We start from the raw sequence: 22,594 nt of genomic DNA, 5'->3' as shown, positions 1-22,594 counted from the left end.
ATAAAACAAAAATCATCCAGAGGTCATATCAGTGTCAGGTTGTTGGTTTTAATGCATATCTGATCAATACACGCACAGTCTTGAACTTTTGATTGTGTGCACCTTTTTAATTATGAATGTTTTATGTCAGGTACAGAGAAAATAAATATTCTGTCTGATTTAAACGTTTTTTTCAGGGCTGTATTGGAGTTTGCAGACTGCCAGACTTCTTAACTGCACCTGTGGGACAAATTACACATTGGTCATGTTTGGACTTTGGTGGTTTTACATATTTTTCTAATCAGCCACAGTAACTGGCTGCACCTGTGTGGCTGTGCAGAGCTGATACAGACACAAATTATACACATTAATATTCATTCTTCGCATTAATTGAAAAACTGACCATTAGTTGGTGTTATAATCTGGGTTGTTACCTCTAAAATGTGGCAGGTGGACAAGAAAGGAGCGGTGAAATGTAAAAATGTTATTTTTGTTAACTGGACGTGGGAATGAAGGATGGAAAGGCGCCGTTTCTCCATGAAATTATGGAAATGCAACACAAGGCTAAGCTACGTCCCAAGCTAGCTGGAAAAGGTCGGCTAACTAGCTAACATTTACAGACACAATGACGGACTACAAGCCAACAAAACAACTCTGGAAAAGACGCAAAAAGGTGAGTTATAGTGTTTAGTAAACGTTGGGAATTAACTGAAATGTCGAGTTAACGCTAGCTACTTTTAACTTGGGCTACCTCGAAGGGGGAAAAAAAGCTTCAAGGTTGAATTTGGTCAAATGTACGTTATGCTAACAAGCTAACTGTACTAGTTATTCAGCTGCTATATTTGAGGTAAGCTAGTCTCAGTCTTTATAGTGTTTCAGGTTTATAGTGCTTATATTTCCCTTGAAATGAAATGCTCTAATTTAAAGAAGATTTTGTTTTAGCTTAACATATAGTTGTATTAATGTCAGTTTTATTTAGATATGACAGCACATTCAAAAGATGTTGTATCCAATATTAGCTAAGGCTTCACGATATGGTTAAAAGAAATCAGTTTGCTAGGGTCATTTTTTGTGTATTAAAATTATAATTATATGACATTTATTAGGGTCTATACCAAACATACAAGATTTGTAGGCCAGGGCGTCACTTCTTTACTGGCCATCATGCTGTTTTGTCACTATTTTTACATTTAGACATTTAGTAACCTTCAACTTTATTGCAGCTTTTGCAATTTGGATATTGCAGTTGACCATATTTCAATTCAGATTAGGCTATATTATTGTAGTTTTGCATCCCTATTTAAATGTGGTAAGTTTGCTTACTAACTCAAAATCATTTTTTTTATTTTTTTTTACTAATTCAAGTTCAATTATCCAGCAGGGAGGGAAGAATAAATTAGATCCTGCCGTATTCTCATTAACTCTATGAATATTGCTGCTGATTTTGGTTGAATGACATTTAAGTTTCGGCAGCTGTTTATCAGCAATGTGGCGTCGAGTTTTTAAAAAACAACATGAGATAGCTGACAGGGGTCTAAAAGGACCAAATCATCTGTGGCCAAATTGCTGATGCATCTGTCAAAACAACTGTAGAAAGATTATTTATTTTTTGTTGTGCCACCAAAGGAAACAAAGAAAACGGCAGAAGGAAAACAGAGAGACCGCTGTGAAAAAAAACAAGCAGCAAGATGACGCTCATTTGAAATTATTTGAGCCGCAGAGGCAGCTATTTTAAAAAGATAAATGTTTGTGACTGGTAAATTTGGTCTCTCATATGTTCGTAAAATGTGCACATCAGAAATTTTCAGATGCCCACGTTGACGTCTTTGACTGTTGAAATTGTTTTATCAGAATCAAAAGTTATTCAGTTAACTGTCAAAGGAAAAAAAAATCAATTTTTTTTACATGATGAGCTGGAATGAAGTGAATTTCGGCATTGATTTAGTCACATAGAAGCACGTTTTCATGAAGAGTAATTTGGTTATTTTTCTTCTATCCTGTTTACTTTTGCTTTCCGACATATCACATGAATATCAGCCCTACAAATTCTCTTACACGGCCCCTGTATGCATCTCCCTGTATCTCAAACCCATTCCCTAGTTACCCTTGTCACTTTTGGTCACTCATAAATACACTCCATCGCGTCCCATCACGGCCTTGTTTTATGACAGGAGGGATAAGCAGTAAAACCCCTCGTACCCCTTTAATGCCTGACAGTATCACAACACTTACTCACCCGAGAGACGCGAGCAGGCCCCTCACGCCACGGGCAAACAGGTTACGTGACATTCACAGAGGCCCTCTGTGAGTTAATTTGGAGGATAATTTTCAGTGCACAGGCCACGAGAGAAGGAGCATGCTAGTCGGGGAAAGCGGTAATGGCCGTCCAGGGAATTTCTGTGTGTTACCGCGGGTCACAGGATGGAGTTTGTTATACAGTACATAAGCAGGCCGGCTGCTGCAGCATGATGTAGTTCACCTGTTACTTGGTTCTTGGTCTCAGCGGTCTGAAAGCTCTGAGGTCAATTCAGCCGCGGGCTTGTTTACAGTCGGTCTGGGCACGAGTTGAGATGTTGCAGCAGGTTCACCTTGAAAGAGTGGACTGGATCACAGCGATTTTCCATAATGCATTGTGATTGGATAACACACTTTCTGAGTTGTGATCAAACACTACAGTAGTTGTTTTTCCTCCTTTTTCTTTTTTTTTTTTTGCCTTTTAGGACCTCTGGGGTGAATATGACCTTCCTCAGATCAGATCAAACACATACTTGATGTTTCGCAGTAACATAAATAAAAGCAAACATTGGAGTAGTAGCATGGTGTCCAGTTTGAAGGATTTAACCAACTGCTTACCACTCGCCTCACCCTCCCCTGCCAAAAACATAGCAGACGCAAAAGGTCCCCTCTGTCCTTGACTAAGGATATAATGGCCGCTTGATTAATGGATTTAAAGAAAAAATAATTGCCACCTATTTTGATAATCAGTCAGTTGTTTTCATTCCTGGTTCTTAATTAAGTGACAGTCATTTTGATAATCAGTTATTCAAGCAAGAAATGGCAAACATTCCACAGATATCTGGCTCTTTTCCTTGACTTTAGACTGTAGGTTGAATGAAATAATAATTTAATAGGCATTTTCTGACTTTTTATGAATCAATCAATTTGATTTATCAATATAAGGAAGTCATTCCTACCTGTGGCCATTAAACTTTACAACCCCTCTCTCTGAAAATTGGACTCAAATCGCTATTTATATAAAATAAAAAACTATAACTACTCATTCTCTTTTTTATTTATAACGCTACAACCATTTCACTGTATATTGTATATATTTCCAGATTGTCTACTTTATTATTTTATTATTTGTTTTATTTTATTGTCTATTTTAGTATTTTATTTATATCTTTATCTTTATCTCTTGTTTCATTCATGCTGTATTTCTATTTCTACTTTGCACAGAGCATTGGAACAAAAACAATTTCCCCCCGGGGATTAATAAAGTATTCTGATTCTGATTGATTCTGATTGTGATTCTGATCGGTGTCTGAGCTGTGGCCTTCCCATGAATCAAAAACGACCTATAGTCTTGACATTTGCTTTTAATTTTAAGGAAATAATTGGCAGATTTATTGGAAAAATAAAATGGTAAAATAAATATCTGCAGCCCCACTGAGAAATAAATGTGACGGCACTATATATTTGGCCCACAGTTTTTATGGCACTCTCAAAGTGTATCAGTGGTAGAGAAAGCTTGTTGTAGCGGCGCTCAAAGGTCATTTTAGAGGGTCAGTGATACAAATTTTGTTGTAGCAAGGTTGCGACAGCCGTAATGACACTGTAATTATGCTCTCACACACCTCTCGATGAATGATAAAAAATGTGGCGATAGAGGTAAAATAGTTCTGTCCCGGAGCCAGATGGCGTGCCGCGATGATATCTGGCTCGCCGTCAAGGTGGACGGCAGATGCGCCAGTATTCTGACAAGCCAATAGATTCAGTACTCACTGTTGCCCCGTCCATCCCACCTTCTATGGCCAATCAACAGAGATAATCTTTTGAATTAAGAGAAAAAATCCAGGGTGAACACTTTGATGAGATAAGTACCCTTTGTCAGAGGCAGGCAATGGTATTTTAATTAAATATATGAACACATGGTCCTGCCCCAGATGCTCAAGTCTAAACAAAGATAGCATCATCTAATCAAAGCCAGGCCCGGAGTGTTTCAAGGGCAGAATTATTTTCTATTAGGGCCCCTCTCCTCGGGGATTGAGCCAATTTTCTTTATTATGATAGAATCAGCATATTGTAGATTGACTGTGGCGATAGTGTCACGGCAGGATAGGTGCGCTGCTCCCAGATGCACCACCAGCATCTTAAAATCTTTCAAAACATACAGGCTGTGTCTGTTCTCTTCACATGTCCAAAACGGCACACGTCCTCCTCTGAGGGCTGAAGTGAAAGAAGTGTACGGTTTCTTGATGTCAGTTCCCAGGAACGCAGTGTGTGGCTCTAATGAGCTCACTGATCCATTAATCTCTTGACCTTGCTTGATTATAATCAGTGTTCTTTCAAAAATATGCCATGGAGAGCCAAGATAAGGGCTTTCTCTTGTGTTTCAACCAGGCATGGAAGCATTCAGAGCATTTAGAGCTCGACTGTATACGTAGCCCCCGCGAAGATAATAAAAATATATTCCTCTGGATTCTCTGTGGATACTGTTGATTGGACGCTGCTGCGATCCAGCAATTTAATGGGATCTCCTAAAGGGATACTCTTACTAATGTGTACACATCTGCTTTCATCACAGGGGCTGATATGGCTGGATGCTAATACCAACACCGGGTTATATCATGGATGCTAGCACGTAAGGGCACACAGTTAGATATAAACGATGCGGTCGTAAAGTGCCATGTTTTCTAATTGGGTGGCCGAGCGGCCTGGTTGAGCCTGGATTTTTCCCGGGGAAGAAGAGATGCCGTCTGGGAGCTCCAGGCTCAAGTTGCATAAAATCTCCTGCAACAGTCACCTTGAATTTCCTGCTCTCAAACCAGATGAGATTTGAATCTATGTAGGATTATTAGTTTTTGTCATGAAATGTATCGCATCCTCTGAATTGCATTGAACTCAAATTGCATTTTATTTCATTGGAACAAAAACAGGCTCACTTTCCAGTGCCTCCACAGGAGCAGGCACTTTAGTCTAAGTCTTCCGACTGGTTGCTGCGCGTTAGGAGACTGTGTATGAGAGTCTGAGGATTTGTGCAATGATTAAGTAGCTTGATTTCAGGCTTTGAACTAAGCATTCAGATCGCTAATTGGCTCTGCTTGTACTTTCTTAATTGGCTTAAATTCAATCAATTGCTCTCTGAAACAACATGCTGAGTCAAAGGTTGGATGTAGGTGTTTTATAGTGTGAGTTTATTCGAGTGTACAATGTTAAGGAGTTAAAGAAAGTGAGAGCATAGATGCAGAGAGGGTATGTTTTCTTTTTTTGTGATTTTGTCATAACTGGCTACCACTTCTAATGATAAAACATTGCAAAGAAACTGGTGAAATCATGAATATGAGTATGGAATGGAGTCATGCTCTGTATCTAGTTAACAAATGTTGCATCAGCAGAAGCCTGCTGTCCTCTGTCGTCTCTAATGTGTTTGACAGGTCCGTGTGCATACAGACGTCTCTCCACAGTATTTCGTTTACCAGGCTGTGAAGGTCCAACAGCGTCTGTGAAAATGCATGAACATGTATTAGTTTCTGATTTGGACTTAAAAGAGTTGCACTGGCGTTTTCCAGCTAACATCACGATGATGTCAGGGTCAGTAATACATATTTAGCTCTGCCTTTGAAGCCGTGCAGGTTCTAATATAAGCTAACAGAGCTGAACTGATCTGTGGCAGATTCAGGTATAAATATTCCAGTGCAGTAAGAGGTTGGGTTTTTAGTTTTCAGCCCCCTTTTTTGTCACATTTACCAATATTTCCTGCTTCCTGTGTATATTCGGAACTGCTGCTTGATGCTTTTAGCTTGGCACTGACACAATAGTTTTAGCCTAAAAGATTTTAGGCGAATTTGCTTTAGCTGGACTGTTGTGTTATCATTTCATGCACTATAAAAGGTCTTACAGTGGTTAAGTGATCGGGGATTGCTGTTTTATGGATACAACCAAGAGTTCAGTGGTTTGTCCTGAATTGTGGCACAATTGGTTAATATCGGACCACAACTTTGTTAGAGGGAAAGTTCTTTAATTCACTCTTACCCTTCCATCTGTTTATACAGGGTTTCTGCGGGGTCTTAAACAGTATTAAAAAACATTTGACAATCTCAATTTTAGGTCTTAATACGTCCATATTTTGCACATAGGTCTTAAATTACATTTAGTTAGGTCTTAAATATGTACATTCATTCACCGCTTCCGTCGTCGCCTTTTTTGTTTTTGTTTCGGGGAAATGTGTTGGTGAGATTCACAGTCAGCTCCGTGTGTTGTACTTCTGTCTGAAGTATTAGGAATGTAAGTGGCATTTTGCCAACAGCCCGGTCGGAATTTAATAAATTTAATAAATTCCCAGATAAAAACTAAACTAAAGCTACTTAATCACTTATTCAACTAATTCAAACTAAACTGAAATAAAAAGCAAACTGAAAAAACAAATTAAAATAAAAACTAATGAAATTTGAAAACTATAATAACGGACACACTCCATTTTTAATTGCTTGAGTTGCTCTGTGAATGGCAATAGATTTTGTTATTTTTGAAAGTAATTGGGGGACTTTATTTTTCCTTGCTTTTTTGTACTTCGTGTAGGTCTTAAATTTCGTTGAAAGTGGTCTTAAAAAGGTCTTAAATTTGACTTGTTCAAGCCTGCAGAAACCCTGTTATATTTTTGACAGGCCTGCACCACCCACTAGTCACCACTATTGCCATGTCCAGGTATGTATCCACCAGTTTAAAATCACACATCCATTATATTACTGCTGCAGAACATTTCCCATGACGTAACCAACAGTGGCTTGAATAATTGAGCGTGTTTTTCTTACCTGCAGGGCAGCCATTGATTTTCATTCATTCCTGTAGCCCGCGAGGTGTAAGTCACAGTGGTGAACGCTGTGCCTGTTGTTATTGTTTTTAAAATTGTGTTATTGTTGAGCTGTGATGCTGCGCTGCACATTCTCAGACCAATCTGCACTAAACAGCTCAATGAAAACAAAATGTCCGCTGTGATCAATCTAACTCAAGCACCAGGTCAGGTAAATAGATTTTTATTCAATTATTGGGAACAATTATTGCCAGTGCTGCAGTTGATACTTTTCAAAAAGATCAGAAATCATTACGATTAATAATTAAAGGATGAAATGGTTATTAAGTCTAGCATAAGTAACAGTTACCAGATGAAACAGGACCAATTTTCTCACACAACTCACAGAAACAAACAAATACTTTTGCCGTTGCTGCTCATCACAGATCTAAAGGATATATATCAAGCCGTGAGTCATATCCATCCATCCTCTTTGAAAATAGCCGCATTTATACACGCTCAGTGGCAGAACAGAATGGGAGTAAGTCCGATAAAGACATTTTTCACAAGACAAAGGGCAGCAAACAATCAGTTTATCTAAAATCTGCAGGACTTTGCTTTTGTATCAAAATGTCATGGGGCCAGGAGTCAATAACTCACATTTAATGACTGGGAGAGAAGTTGTGGTTTCCTTTAATGAAGCCAGAAAACAGTTTATCTAGCTAGACTGACCTTAGGCAATTACTTTAAGCGCATTCCTCAATCAATAAAACACTACTTCTGTTTTTGTGTGTGTGTGTATGTGCACGGGTGAGATGTATAGCCATGTGTTTCCCAGCTTCTCTTGTTGGTGCAACTCAACAGATGTACCGTGTTAGATGTGTTGCTGTTGTGCAACACTCAACCGCCATGTTTTGCATCTAAATACTGTGGAATATCTCATTTGATAAGGTCGATCTGTAGCTGTCAGAGCACACAGTCCGACTGCTTGGTGGTTAAGAAGAGGTCCAATAGGACTGACCGCGTTTAGACATCAGGCTTCTGGCCTTTAGTTATTTGATATGTTTTCTGTAAGTGTTCTCTGTATCTGTCAGCAGCAGCTGTCAAAACTAAATGCCCACTAGCTGTTTTAAGAGAATACAGATGAAAGTGACCCCCCACCCCCAACCCTGCAAATAAGCTTTGTTCTGCTTAGCGTTTACAGTGACATGGGGTAAAATAAGAAATCACATTGCAGATGAATATCTGCACAGTGGCCCCTTTTTGCTTCTGTATGTCTGGATGACCTTGTAAGATAAAAATTCCAGATAGAGTATAGAGAAGATGCTCCAAATTAAAGCTTTGCACAGGAAATTGAACTGTCAGACAGATGGAGAGGGAGGAAAAGCCAGTTTGTAATACAGCTGATTTTTATGCAGAGGGTCTGCTTGCGCAAATGTCAGACTTAATGGCAGTTATTCTGCATGAAATACTGTACTTGAAAGGAGGGCTGTACATTTCTGTACCTGGCGTGCTGTTATCAAGGTGGGAGGCGCAGTCGGGTACTGTTTACATTTAAGATATTTACATAACAGAGATAAGTCAAGAGTACACCGAGCTGAATGCTGATTTGAATAATAAATTATTTGGAATACGCGGTGGAAATGCACTGCACAGCAGCAGAAGTAGAGGGAACCGGAGGATTTTTGCAATTATGCTTGGTATTTATTTAACAGGGTCGACTGAAATGTTCTCTAATGTACTACACCGTCATGTTCTAGGTTGTGTGTGTGTGTGTAAATCCAATGATGCACACTTTGCTTCAAGGCTTAAAAATCGTTCATCTGACGTTAAACTTGTTTCACTCTTGCAAAATGCACGAAACTGCAACCGCGAGCATAATCGAACGTTTTTAAATCTATTTTCTTCTGTTTTTGTAATTTGCACATTACTTCTTATATTAGGACTCGTGACATTTTGGTCTTGTGCTGTTTTTTTCATTTTAGAACTAAAATCAGGTCTTTCCTCTGAGAAAGATCTGCTCACAATCAGTCATGCTGCAGGTACTGTACTTACTGTGTCAGTGTTGTGAAAAACAATATTTAAGTAAGTCTAACATTTAATGATTTGATGAATTAAATCAGCTCATCGACAAATTGAAACAATCCACTAACGCCAGGGTTTAATTTAATTTATTTTTTTGTAATTTGACATTTTATTTTATCTTGTTTTTCTCAAATTTGATGTAGGCCTAATCAAATTTTAATGTAAGTTGTGTTTTAATCTTCTTTAATTGACTTTGACATCTTGATCAAGCACAGTTTTTAAATAAAATTTGATTTTATTGATTTAGCGTGTGTTGATTTGTTGTTTGATTTAGCTACTTTATTTTTTACATGAATTTTAATGTAATTTTTACTTTTTTTTAACCTATATTAATATAATATAATCTATATGATTGTATTGTTTAATTTTCACCTAAAGTTTGATATCAATCCAATTACTTCTATCCATCCAGTGTAGTTCCTTTTCACACTCTATGTGTTGATGGTTATTTTATGACTGACAGACTTGTCATCAATCACTGTAGACACCGTGAGCAAACTGATTTAGAAACGTTGATGTCATCCAAATAGCGGCAGAGTAAAGTCGGCCCCTCTAACATCAGTACTGGTCGGTATCTTGGTTAATACAGCAGCTGTTCAGAGGAAAACCTTCGCCCTGAACTTTAACCAGCATTAAGGAGAACTCCTAATGGTGCTTTGTGAAAATGGCCCCTGGTTGTAGTCTAAAGTGTTCATTGCAACTGTAGTTTTTTACCTCTAGAAGGTAATGTAATGCTGTCTACTCTGGGTTGAAATGGATTTTGCAGTGTATGATAAGGGCTGGCTAGTTGCTGCTTAAAGTGATAGGATTGATCACATAAAATTTGCCTTCAGTGCAATAATGCGACAATCCTGAAGCTTGTAGGAACTGTGGATTTTGTCTGCCACTTGCTGCACTGTGTTCCAGTATGTTTTTTTAAGCAGGGACAAAATCTGAGGTGTTTTTAAATTTATTTTTTTCAGTCTCCCTGCGCATCCATTCAAACTATTGAACGGAACAAGCGTACCCTATTTCGTCAGCTCCCTGGTTCACACTGGTGGTTTGTCAGCTTGTCAGGTCACACCTATCCTCCTCGACGGTGCCAATAAAGTATGTTCAGAAAGTGAACGAACACGCCGGCACTGACACTTTTTTCATTCCTTGTTTGTATTTTCACGCGTTGAAATCAGAGGCTCAAGTCACTTGTCAAGTTTGGGAAATGACTTATTCAAATAAACAGCAGGCTGCCAAACAAATCATGCACTCCCCCCCCCCCCCCCAAAAACAAAATATTGCTGAGGTATGTTGATAATAGTGCCAGCTGCTTACCAGACATGTTGGACATGATGTCTTTCTCACAATGCAGCTCGAGGCTTCCGTTTTCTTTTCATTTCTCCCTTTGATGCTCCCTTAATATTTTGATGTGGGCAGGTGAACTTTTGGGATTCCAGTCTGTCCTGTGTTGTCAACAGTGTTCTTTATTTTTCTGAGCAGATACCGTGCTCCCTCGATATGTTGTCAAAAGCATATGAAAGATATCAAACGCAGCAGACTCCAGATTCTGCCCGGTCTATTGTCTGTTATATTTCTCACTGACAAACATCGTCTTTGTGTATTACATCTTCTCCACTTTAAAGCATGACCTTTCCTCTCAGGCCACCCGCCAGTCGACTCTGTCATCAAAACATACAGCAGTGTTGTAAATCCATCACCGGTACAGATGGTGCTCCTTCAGCACATGATCCATGCTCTCCATTTCCCATGTTACCGCGACATCCTTGCACCTGCCGCAACCTTACATTGTCTCCTGAGATATGAGTTTCAGTCAAAATCCCCCTTCTTCCATCAAACCCAAACTAATGACCCCAGAGCTTAGCAAGACCTATTTCAATTGAGAAGTACAGCCATTCATTTATATCTGATATCATGGACAGTTGTGGTATTCTCTTCCCCCGAAGAGGCTAACCAAGACAAGTCTCTCGAGCCTTTGACGCTGTGCGGTTTCCAGTAGATCATACACGAGTGAACCAAATGGCCTTGTCTTGGGAGCAATTTAAAGCAACAAATGACCTCCTGGATAAAAAGTCTACATGAGCCTTCGCAGGCATTACCATATAGTAGAGGATACAGCCGAGTGTCTGGCACATCATTTTGAAAAAAAGTGCCTGATAGATAGCTAGTTTAAGGTTGAGGAAACACTAATACATCCTCAGGCCTAAATGACTGAATAGTTTGATTGCAAAATGACTCCTGACAGACATACATCAGCGTTTCAGCGTACAAGTTGCAGGCGTACAAGAGCTTTTATACATTCACATTTTTTATAAGTTGAGGCACTAAAAGTACTTGGTTAGGTTCCGGAAAATATTGTGGTTTGGGTTCAAATAAGAATATAACTTCTGTTATTCTACTTATGTACATACATTATCTATCAGTCAATCAATCAATCAATCAATCAATCAAAGCTTGTATTCTCATTTTGTTGTACCAACAAAGCAGCACAAAAAAAATGAGATTACGTTTCTCCAGGATTACGCATGTAGTTTATGTTATGTGATGTATGTGACATAAGTCACTAATAAGTCACTGCTAAGGTGAAATAACTCTACGTTGACTCTTGGTTTCTTTATACCATGTCGCCTGACTTCCTCCTTTGCTACTGTACCACAATAATTACCACAGCAACCAAACAATGTTATGCAAATATAGGTTGTAATAAGCTGCTTTCACAATCAATTTATAGACAGTTAACTGATGAATACCTAGAAAAGTAGTAAAGTAATTGCCAGTGACTCCTTTTTACGTTTTTATTACAGTATACAGGAGGGTTAAACTTTATATTAATTGAATGTCAAACTGTGAGAGTGCAAATGTGTCTTTTCTGACACAGTTTAAAAACTTTCATAGTCAAAAATGGATGAAGGAAAGGCAGCTTTGTACTGTTGAGGAAGAACGTGGAGTTCTTTATCCTTTCAGGCAGGTCATGTCCTCTATCCTATTGGGAACAAATTTAATATAAAACCTTCATAAATGTCCTATACATTTCATGCAGTAGCAGTTCTGGCAGTGTCCTTTATGTGACTGAAATTAGTATCTAACTAAATCTGCAATAAGCTCATGTATTAGGAGAAAGCTCCCATAGGACAAATGATGGGCCTGCATTAAATTAAGTGAGCCTTCTGATGCCATCACATCACCCAGAGCATCTGTGTCTGTGTTTCCATAATTATGCATGTCCCACTAAGAGAGCTTTAAAGGCAATCTATGCCATAGCTTATTTAGTATTCCTGCACAAATACTGTCAATTAGGTCCGGTTCCCAACAGGCCACCAGGACGGTAAGTGGATTGATTAAATTGTACATTTGAATGCACTTTCTGATTGTTTATTTTATGTACTAGCCATGAAATTATAGGCTAATTTCATCCTCTGACACCTCTGCTGGCAGGTGGATGCTTTCAAGAGATTGGAAAGTATCAATGTTTATTTAAGTATTGTCTGCTATAGTGTCAGCACTTTGACGTTTAGCACACAGGCTGATGTGACTCCCAACAGCACTGCAATCATTTTTTTCTTTTTGTAATTCTTCTGTTTTTATGTGTGGCGGTTGAGATTATTGTCCAGTCAGACAGCTCCACAGTTGTTACCAGGCAATGATACAACAGACAGATGATTCGTTATGGTATTGATGCCAGAATGGGTGTTTTTGTCTTTACTTCAAACACAATAATTGAGTCTTTTGTGGCAGCTGACATTTTCTAGTTTTCAAGTTTTTCTTGTGGAAGTTTTTAACTGAAGGGGTCCGTTGTCCAATGTCACATAATAAATATTACATTGCTGCGGTGTTCTGGGTAATTTGTCTGTGAGTTCAGGGTGGCACCGTGCACACATTAAAAGGCAAGCATCCAGCTATAATAAGTACAACTTCATTGGATTCTAATTTGTCATTCCTCCGCCAAATGCGGCCATTAGAGCAAATGGATAGCTATTTAATTGTCCTGCTGTGGCTATACTTCAGCGCTTTCAATGACAGTTGTGTCTATAGCCTTGTTGAATTACCTCCTTTGCTTTTTTTTTATTTGAGATCCACATGAAATAGTTTATTTTTTCCTTGGCTTGTAGCTCTCCCCCTCTTCCTGTTCTTCTCTCTCAGGTATGAATCGTGGGCAAGGATTAATAGTCTTCTTCAGGGTCACTTCTCTTTGGCCAGCTCAAAGGATTTAAAGTAAACTGAGCCATGTTCGTATACCCAGTATACCCAGTGTGTATTAATAGTCATCAACAAAGAGAACAGGGACAGTTGGTCTAATTTCCTAGGCAGCACTTCACATAGTTTAAAGCTGTGGTCTTTGGTGTCAGGCGCTCTTTAAACATTTTATATTTATTTAGTCATACAGCTAATTCTTCATTTGTATGCAATATCACGTCTCCATGGTGGTCTGCTAGGAACAATGAATGCAATCATGAGCCAGCATGATATTAATTATTAAAACTCCATATTCTTTATTAGCTTAATAATTCCGGTTCAGACTCCTGGCACTCTCCAACGCGTGACGCCAATGAACAGTTCATCAAACTGACCGATCCGGAAAAGGAAACGGCGTTTAGCAACGTGATTAATGGGGTCAATATGCTGCTAACGGGGGACACTAAAACATGTCATTTTAATCATGGGAATGCTTGTGGGGGAGATGGGAGCAAATTATTTCATTACCATTTTCGAGCGTCTTGCTGCAATGAAAGAAGGTCTTCGAGCCCTGCAGCTCTCCCTATGTAAGGATGCTGGGGACAGTGACGGCTCAGAAGGACTAGCGTCTGTCATTTCACATGGCTGTTCCCTTGGAGAGTAAAGACAAAATGGCAGCAAGTATACAGTGTTTTACTCTGGAAACAGCATGCCATCATGTGTCAGAGCTCAGGAACTTTGCATTTTTTATGGTCTGTCATGTTTTGTGACCGAGTCTGGGGACGCCGCTTCGGTTGTGTTGACTCGAGTTCCTGCACAGGGCACTGATTGGGCGAATCTACGGCTAATATAACCGCATTGGAAAAATGTTTTTGTTCACAGGCCGCCTGGCAGAAATGGTGGCTAGTCCAAGCACCGGCGTATTTGTCACAAGTAATTAATTTTTCACCCATAAAAACGCCCACTGGGATGATGGAAAAGGTGGGTTCATTAACCTCCCTCACCCAAACTTCGTGTGGCATGTTACAATGTGTTGGTGGATGGTTCCTCCAATCGCCCGTGGCGGAAAATGTGCAGGAATGAAACACTTTTCCTCCAAGATGGCTGTTTTGCACGGGGAATAAAAAAGGATTTGCTTGGCGGCTCAGTCTCGAATTTCTCAGACACTTTCACTTTGGCTGCGTCTTCTCTTGCCCAAGACACATCAGAGGACATCTTGGAACCCTCCTCCCAACTCCCCTCTCTTTTTTCCCCTCGTCTCATCCTCCCAGTATCCCCCAATTCCCTCCCCCCTGTCTGACTCACTGCCACCACTCTGCCTTCCCCTCCCCAGGAGCTTAGGGTTGGACTTTGAGTTGCTTTTGTCACAGTTTATTTCAAATTGACATTTATGGAGTTTAATCTCCAGAGGGGAACAATGGGTACATTCCATCACACAGAGTGATATGAAAAGCCCCAGACCTTGTGAATGGGAAGTGAGATAGGGAATAAAATAAATAAATTAGTATCTCAGAGTGACCCAGAATACAGATGACAGGAACAGTGGTGGGCAACTTTGCATTTCAGCACGTTCTCCTCTTTCTCCCAGTCTCTCATCTCTGCCTCCCTCCTCTTTATTGTCAGTCAAGGCACTTGCAGCCTGCTTACTCGAACGTGCTTAAATATTCAGAGATATGATCCACAGACTGAATGAGGCTTGTTAAAAGAAGAGGGAGGAGCATCTGCATGTGTGTGTTGCCCTCCCATAGAGCAGGCATGTAGATGATTTGCCTAAGGAGAATCCGACAGCTTGACTTGCTCCGCAGAGAAGGAAATGAACTTGTTTATACACTTGGAGTTAATAGGTTGATGGGTTGCAACACGTCTGGCTGCCCGTCGGCACTCCAAGAGGTTCTGAGCGTATGCTTGTCTTGTCCATCTGCAAGGCAAGTGGTGAAAGAAAAAGTCATGTATATTTGTATTCCATGTAGGAATGTTAGTGCTCCCCTCAAAAAATGGCATTCTTAACGGTATACGGGAGTTTTCTCGTCCATCCTGCACTTGCACTTGCATACACTAAGTTTGCGTCCAATGAAAGGCTCTCTGAACTTTTAGGACGCCATGGTGAACCTGTAAAGACGACAATGCAGGCAGACACATATTTTAAAACTTTCTTCACTTATTTGGAAGGAACTGGATCTCTTTTGTGAGGGAAATATCTGATGATTTTCACTCTGACTCAGCTTTTGGCAGACAGGTAACCGCCAACTGCTGCTAACTAACAGTTACCCAGTGATGGCCTGACCAGGAATTCATCACTGAAGTGATTAATGGATTTTCTTGATACACAGATAACTTTAATTGTTAGCTAAAGTTGATAGCGTTAGTTGTTACCTTCTGTTTGCTAGTTAAGGGTCCTACTTATTCACTTTACTTTTTGCTTAGTGCCACAAGCTGAAGTTGGCAACCTGTTCTAAGGTATCTCGCCTGCCTTTAGTCTGAGACATTTAAAAGCAGCGGGATGATCCCTGGCTTTGGCTCCTGGTAAAAGGAGCAGTTAGTACTGTTTCTCCCCATTACCAAACATCGGCAGTGATAGTGCTTCACAATATGAGCCCTCGTTTTGTTGCTGTTGAAAAGCTTTCTACAATGAAAGAGCAAAATCAGGAAATGGTTTTCACCAGCCGTAAGTAAAGATGGATTTACGTTTTAGTCAAATTAAATAGAATTAAGCACATATCTGAAAGTACAAACAGGGACACAGGAGCGAAAGTACTTCACATACAAGTGCAAATGATTTTAATACAATAAAATGATCATCATGGCCACATGGAGAAGATTGGCACTCTGTTGTGTTTATGAGAAAGCTAAAGAGAGCATGTCAGTATTTTCCTTTATTATAAAATAGCCTATTGCAGTCACAGCCACAGAGGCAGGTGGACACAAACAGTACATTTCCATCCATGCTCAGTACTGTCTTCCCCTTGTCACATTGTGGGAGCAGACCACATATTCAGTGCTATTGGCTATCGTAAACTGCAATTTATATCTGTCCCTAGATGCCTGTTTTTACAGGAAACATGTAGATATGCAGAAGCAAATAGCACTCTGCTAGCCATTTTGTCTGAACTTAACTAATGATGGGAGGACATAATTGCTAACCATTCATATAGAGGAGCTCTGGGGAGTCAATATATTGCGGATGCTTCCAGACCACAGATGAGCTCAGCCATGTTTGACGCCTCTCTGCCGAGAAACTTGTTGTGAATAGATTTGTGAGGCCTCTTTTAGCAATTCTTCACGAAGATGAAATGCATATTTCACCCATTATGTTTAAGCCCAAGGCAGCATCAGAGATTATGGGGTGTAATGTCTTTTGTTTTCTTCTGTGGGACAGAGTAACCAACCAACCAGGCAGCTAGTGTCATCTGTAACTAATGAACTGCAATAGTTTGTGGAGTTGATTGCGCCACTTGGATTTATAATGTTCTCATTCCTTTATAATTTGTTCGATGCTCATTACATTGACGCTCTTATTGTTTTGTTATTGAATTGCCACATGATTAATGTTTGATAAATGATCACTACTTATGTTTGAGATGGAGAAAATGAGAAATTACTGAAACCCAGTGGTGGAATAAATACTGCTTCAACTTAAGTACAAGTAGCAATATTATAACCTAAACCTCCTTTGTTATTAGTGAAACTCTTATATACGAAATCAAACTTAAATAAAACTATAGAATAATACAGACAAAATGTACATAAACTATGAACAGGTCGTATTGTGCAGAAATTACCCTGTGAGTGATTTTTGTTATTATTTCATAGTCTCTTAATGTCTGAGCAGCTTTTAAGGTTCACCAAAAATGCAGCCTATTTTATGTCGTGGAGTAAAATGTCCAATAACTCCGGCAATAATTTAACGTACCAACAAATGTGAATTTAAGCCATCAAAATCTGTAAATGAGTAAAAACAAGGTATAGCTTATATACTGTTGCATCAATAAACGTTATAGTTCAAGGTGCAGGTTTTTTTTAACACAGGTATTGAATTGTTGGCTAATTTAAAAAAACAAAACAAATGTGCTTCTGGCGGAAAGGCAAAGCAAACTGTTAAGAGTTGGAATACATGTTCACAGTTCTGTTCCTCCCACAGATGCTGAATTCAGCCTTAGTCAGATAATCAATTATCCACCATATCCGTGTTCCTCTTGATCGCCCACAGAGCTACCTGCGGCTATAATTGTCATTTTATTTTGCAGCATGCCCATAAATTATTCTCCGTGGTTTGACCTTCATCGTGTCTGACAGCAACACAGTGCCTGTGTTGGTCTTGTGTTGATGTTTGAACGACATACAGATGGAGGTTAACGCTTATGCGGACTTAAGGCAATGCATCCTCGGAAACTTGAGCACGAGAATGTTAATAGACATTTAATTCTTAACGGAACGCACTCGGGAGCTGGATTGGATGTGTGTAATTAAGCCGGCATGGGCCATAGCCATCGAAATAGATTGCTTGGCAACCTCTGGAGCTGCAGGTCTTGCAGTAATGTAACTGGTGGCTTTAAAGCTTAATTCGTTCTTGATTTGTTTCATCTGTTGAAATGACAGAGACGGCGAGAGACGTAACACAGACTTCTGGCGCTGTAGTAAGTAGATCTAGTTTAAACCCACTGTTCCACTTTAGTCCACTTTATTTGAATTCATTGGTTGAACTTTCCTTTTAAATCGATGCTTCATTAATTTCCTATGACAGTGTTGCTAGGAAGCATCTCTTCATATATCTTCATATAGCTGGGTATTAACACAGTAAAACCACCCCCAATTAACACATGCTCTGCAGAAGCCGTACGACAATGCTACACCTGATGGCACAACGACTGAGGCAGATGGGTTGATCTTGTCTCTTGGACTCGGAAGACTTATATGAAGGTGGTGTATTAAGTCTCAGCCTGCTCCCTGCGGCTTAGGCTTGGCTCCGCTAACGGTCATTCATCTTCACAGTCATCACTCACATCATTCACAGTCATCCCACAATCCCCTGGACCCCAAGGGTGTTGAGGGAGATTCGCAGAGAGAGTTTCCTGGAGGCTCCATGAGTGGCGCCATTATCAGAGCACAGTAATGGATTACCTCGATGGTCAGCCTGTCACGGTCAATGTTTGCCCTGACATTTCATGTAAAGTTCTCTTCCCCTGGTGAAATAGCATACTGCGGCGGCCAGGCAGTGGTTGTTTTGCCAAATTGGTTGTCACTGTGTTGCCGGTATTATGCCCTCCTCGCCCCTCCTTACTCTCTCTGCCTGTCAGTCCTTGTATCTTGCCAGTTCGGCTAAAAAGGACCTTGATTTCTTTTTTTTCTTCTTCTTTTTTTCCCATTGGTGATGCTAAAAGGATAATAGTGTAGGCAAACAGAAAAGGGGTAATTGGAAAACACATTTGGCTAAATACTCAAGAGACTGATAATTGGTGTAAAGATGGAAAAAATGTTTCAGTACATGTTAAATAGCCCTTTTTTCCCTTTTTAATGAAAAGCCCCGAACACCCACACAGGTGTTTTCAGTTATTCTGGCTGATTAGCCTTTGTTGTGCTGGGAATCATGTGAGGCCACCAAACTCAATATACCAATAGAAACGTTTCAGATTGTCCCATCTTTGCATACTCGACAGAAAATGAAGGAGATGTCAGTCAAGCCTGGTCTCGGCACGCTCGCAGTCCTGAATAAATAAGTGAAAACACCTGCATGAATCTGGGTGTATATTAAACAATCATACATCTTGTATTAAAGTCACTTTACATCCACACATTACAGTCATAACCCTCTGAGCTGAACGGTGTATTCATCTTTTTCGAAATTCTTCTCGTAGACAGCATCATCTCCTAGAAAGCTATTGTGCTGCTTGTGGTACAGAACATCACCACAGGCAAAATGAGTTTGACATTGGTCCATGGTACAGGCAATGGAGGGTGACATATCCAATATCGAGAGAGTGGCAGGGCTAAATATTTTTGTCAGGCCGGCGGCTTTACTGTGAAGAGATGTGGATGAAGGGTTCATTTGGGTCTGGGTTTGAGCACAGCCTTCTGGAACCTGAGACTCCAGGTAAATGCTTCTCTTTGGTCTACCCTTGTTGTAGGCAACCACCTGGCACAGGAGGACAAACGTGCAAGGTTTTAAGCTTCAAACTAAGCAGCTGAAGTGGCAACAGGAAAGTCAATTGTCAGTTCCTGTACGTCAGTCAGTTTTAACAATGCTGTTTTTAAAAGTTGTCTTTTGAAATTTTGATTAATTCCATTGCACTAAATGGTGGCTAAAATTGAAAAACAAATATACTTACATTTAATCTTTCTCATTAAAAGGCTTCATTTGTGTGACTAACACTCAAGTTTTAAGGCTAATGCAAATAGCCATATTAGGGAGGACAAGTTTATCTTCCCATGATCCCCAAATCTGATGATCACAGACACATATGTAGTGGATGTCAGGTATAAGTTTAACAAAAAACTGTTCTTCAAATTGACATCAGTGCACTGAAACCGTAAACTTTAAGAGAAATTTCCTATCCTAAATTTCCCCGGCATCTCTTTCTGCATTATATATTATATATTATTTTTCAATTTGGAGCATATTGGAAAACGATATACCAATGAAACCCTTGACATATCCCAGGCTTCATAAATAAAGCGTAGTCCACATCCTGTTGGAGGTGGGACAGGATCGTTACTCATAGCTGGAAACCCCACGGCTATTTTATCACTCAGGGTCCTAAAGATATAGAGGCTTGCATCCTTGGAAACCAAAGATTTTCAGCACTGTACTGTCCCTTTATGGACATAACATGTATGACATCTTGGGTAATCCTTCTTGCTTTTAATAGCTTCTTTATTGTCAGGTACGTAGGTGCAGCTCAGCCTATGTTTGTATACAGCTCTGCTTCGCTGTCAGCGTGTGGTCAAGACTGCTGTTTTAGTTCAAGCTTTGCTGGTTACGCGGTTTTAGCCTGCAGTCACTGCCTGCTCTTTACACCGAGCCGCGAGTCAACTTCCTGCTGGGATAACAGCCCGAAGAGTGTGTCACAATGGAGGAAATAACCTGAGCAAATCGATGGACTGTTTTTGAAATGCCAATCAGGCTTTGAACAGAGTGCAATTTGGATCCGCCTGAGCCGTCTGCACTGGAAGGTGTGGATCCAAGGTCAAACCTTTTAGAAATCCATTGTCACCCAGAGCCATACAGTTTGGAAGAGTAGATAAAAATATGTCAGGAGAGAAACCGAAGAGTACCTAATGGAAGATAAAAATATATTGTGTTGACCTTTTGCTTCACACTTTTATGGCAGTTTACCAACCGCCCAAAGATTTTTTTATAGCTTAACATGAGGCTGTAAAATCGCCTGCATGAATAGTGTTATAATGTTGTCTTTCACCAAAGTGAATATGTGAAATGGAGAAATCCACTCTTTTTAGATGTCATAATGCTTTGTCTCTGCTGGTGCAGTATAGAGCCGTGGTGCATTGCAGATGTACCACATATTTACATGACAGGGAATGACTTATCTGGTACTTCTGAAGTCAGGTGTACTGTTCTGTGAAGTGTAAGGAAAAGGCCATGCATGCAGATGCTTCTCCATCCAGTGTGTTCCTGTGTTGTTCTTTATTAAGAGCCCGATGCAGCTCCAGCAACCCTCCTCCAGCCGGTTTATCCACCTTTTATCGACTCTCTTCCCTCATGCAGCAGGGTGAATCCGAGCTACCTCTTGTTCTCAAATACAGCATGAAGAGATACAAGTCAATTTCCTGTATTTCCACCACAAGCTTAAGTCTGCAACGCCACGCTGGGATCGGTTTATAACATCTGTGTTTGTGTTACCCTGGCCCTGTTGTGTAAAGAATAGGTCAGGGAACACAGTGATTGTGTTGCACTTTGTGATGAGTTAACAGCCCGTTTGCAGTCCAGCTCTCTTTCACTGCATCTCCAGTCTTACTTTTATACCCTGTACCTGAACAGATCTTGGTTCATGTCTGAGTAAGATGGCAGTTTCTGGCAATCAAATATGGGACTGAGATAACATGTTCAGGATAGATTGGAGCTCTTTTCCACAAAGTGAAGCATATCGATGAGTCTGGCCACAAAAGCGTAAATTCAAACATTTATTTCTCGTTTTAAAATGTTAATTTCCCACTCTGTAGCCAAGGCATTAAATATCAAGTGTTCAACATCACATAATTCCTATTCTTCTCACATGCTGCACCTGTTTTAGATTGTTTTAATCCTGTAAGATTGATTTAAAAGGATGATATCGCGAAACATCGCCACATTCAAATGTCTAAAGCAGACTAGAACTTTGTCATGTATTCATTTGCGTTGTATGCTTACTGAAGGCTAATATTTCTGTGCTTTAACCCGGAGAAATGTGTGATTTTATTCAAGGCAACAATGTGTTTTATTTGGTCGCCTATAGCTGTCACACCAGGGAAAACTTGAGGTCATACGTCAGAGAGTGAGAAAGGATGTTGATGATCCAGAGTAAACATAGAGGAAATAAAACTTGGAAACAAGTCAGATTGAGACAGATTTTCATTTTCAGGCAATGGTAGTTGTGTAATAGTGAATAAAACAACCCCCATGATCCCTTGCTCCATCATAACATCCTCAGAGTACATCTTCTGCATTCAAAAATAACATACTGTGTTAAAAGTTTGAAATGTTACTGTAATCTTACAATAAAATATGTGGTATTTTTTGGTAGCAAGCCTATACAGTGCTGTTTTCCAAGGGTGAAATATGGGAATTATTATCTCACACGCTCATTTATGAAGGAGCAAATCTCTCCTGTAAACCACAAAAACAAAAATAAGGATGATATCGCTGTAAAATCTAACATTCAAAAAGCCTTGAAAAGGAAATGAATTTTAAAATGGCTTTGCTCTGAACAGAAATTGAATTTTTAACCCTTTTGTTGAGCTTCGTTGGCTGACTCATAGTGTAGTTCAATGTCGGGGCAAAGGATGAAATTAAAACATGTTGCTGTGCTGCTGTGTGGTGTGCTGATCACCAAATTCCCACATTTGATATCTTAATCATATAACCTTTTATCAAGGCTAAACTGAGGAGCTCATGCAGCCTCCAGGCAAATCACAACCACAACATCAACAACTGAAGCTGTGGGGAGAGAAAACATTGAATATTACACGCTTATATGCTTTTCTTATTCGCTACAGTTTAAAATTGATCCACATTATTTGTTACTTAATTTGTCTGTGGGGCACATTTCATTTCCTTACGCACAAGAAATTATAATTGAAAGCCATATCTTTTTTCAGATTAATACACTGCTGTCTTGTGAATGTGGCGCAAGATGCCTTCTA

General features: G+C 39.8%; 1 protein-coding gene across 1 annotated transcript in view; it reads left to right on the top strand.

The window, feature by feature from the left end:
• The first annotated feature begins 381 nt into the window (after positions 1–381).
• Positions 382–22,594, top strand: part of LOC115590183 (phospholipid-transporting ATPase ABCA1) — a 171,989-nt gene continuing 149,776 nt past the window's right edge. Inside the window, exon 1 of the mRNA XM_030431448.1 lies at positions 382–652. The gene's annotated coding sequence lies outside the window, so the exon portion shown is untranslated. The remainder of the gene's footprint in view (positions 653–22,594) is intronic.

This window comes from Sparus aurata, chromosome 10 (genome assembly GCF_900880675.1).
Source record: "Sparus aurata chromosome 10, fSpaAur1.1, whole genome shotgun sequence".
Lineage (NCBI taxonomy): Eukaryota > Metazoa > Chordata > Actinopteri > Spariformes > Sparidae > Sparus > Sparus aurata.
The sequence above is the reverse complement of the archived record's forward strand: the minus strand, read 5'-3'. Positions and strand labels throughout refer to the sequence as shown.